This window comes from Gekko japonicus, unplaced genomic scaffold, assembly GCF_001447785.1.
Source record: "Gekko japonicus isolate JY-2015 unplaced genomic scaffold, Gekko_japonicus_V1.1 scaffold24995, whole genome shotgun sequence".
NCBI classification, from domain to species: domain Eukaryota; kingdom Metazoa; phylum Chordata; class Lepidosauria; order Squamata; family Gekkonidae; genus Gekko; species Gekko japonicus.
Window position 1 is genome coordinate 276 of NW_015218128.1, and position 1,143 is coordinate 1,418.

The following is a 1,143-nucleotide window of genomic DNA, read 5'->3' on the forward strand; positions in this document are numbered from 1 at the left end:
CCATTTGGGTTCTGTAGCTTTTGAAGATGTTTTCCACACAGTGTCTTCTGGAACTCCTTCAGGTAGGCGTTGACATATCCAAGGGCACCTGGCATCCAAGATATCTTACCATTAATATGAAGTGCCATGCCTCAGGCTGAAGACATTTGGGGTGCTGTTAAAAGGCAGTGCCATCACAGGGAACTCTTCCTTGGTGCCTGAGGCAGAAAACCCAAAATATCATGGCCACCTGTATGTGAATAGAATGGAGCTGTTGGAATTGGTGCATTCTGTGGTCCGGTTCTCAGCACAGAGCCTGTGACTTACTGCACGAGGGCTGTCACTGTCTGAATGAACATGTACTATCCCTTGCAGGTGAATTCATGGGGATCTACAACACAGCATTGTCTGAGTGTTGCTGGGCAGCAGACAGCCAGAGGGTTGTGCTGGACACAGCTCAGCGCAGTAGGCAGGTAAGAATGAACTATAGAGTATCTTACGCTTTAGGATAAAGCTCGGCATAGTTTTGGCCAAGCCAGACAGAGATCTGTGCCTGGCTGGTCTCTAATGGCACCTCCAAATGGAGAAACTCTTCAGTATCAGGCCTATTGAGTCAGTACTTCTTAACACCTGTGAGCCACAGGGAGATGAACACCTGCAGTTTCAGGTAGGGCAGAGGATTAGCAGCATCAGACCATTCGGCTTGTACAAAACGACAAGAAGTCCTTGTGCCTTTATTTATTTGCTTTGCACGCTAGATTGTACCAGTAATTGTGTGGGAAGCTGCTGTCTGGATACAGCCTAAGATAAACCTCTCCAATGCTTTCCTTTAGGAGCTGATTGTGGTGGATACGCTGTCAGGCAGTGTGTGTTCTCTCACCAAGGGTATGTACACATTGTCCTGGACCCGATTATTAGTGCTCTTCATTCAGCAACTGAAGAGGCCATACTGCAACCTGCTGCTCTTCAGTGGGGAACTCACAGAAGGCAGCAGTAATGAAATTTTGTTCCTTTACTAACTCAGGGTCTCCTCTTGGAAGCTGGACGCTGCTCACTATTGACAGGGATCTGGTGGTGGCCAAATTCTCTACTCCAAGCTGTCCTCCCAGGCTTGTAAGTACCACATGGCGAGGCAGGGTGATCTGGAAACTGCCTGATAAGTGT

The 1,143-nt window shown here is 48.1% G+C and overlaps 1 long non-coding RNA gene across 1 annotated transcript; it reads left to right on the forward strand.

Annotated features, from left to right (window-relative positions):
- The first annotated feature begins 337 nt into the window (after window positions 1–337).
- Window positions 338–1,082, forward strand: LOC107125204. The gene is made up of 3 exons (XR_001483027.1): window positions 338–452; window positions 813–864; window positions 1,004–1,082. It is a non-coding gene; the product is annotated as an uncharacterized LOC107125204 (long non-coding RNA).
- The last annotated feature ends 61 nt before the right edge of the window (window positions 1,083–1,143 follow it).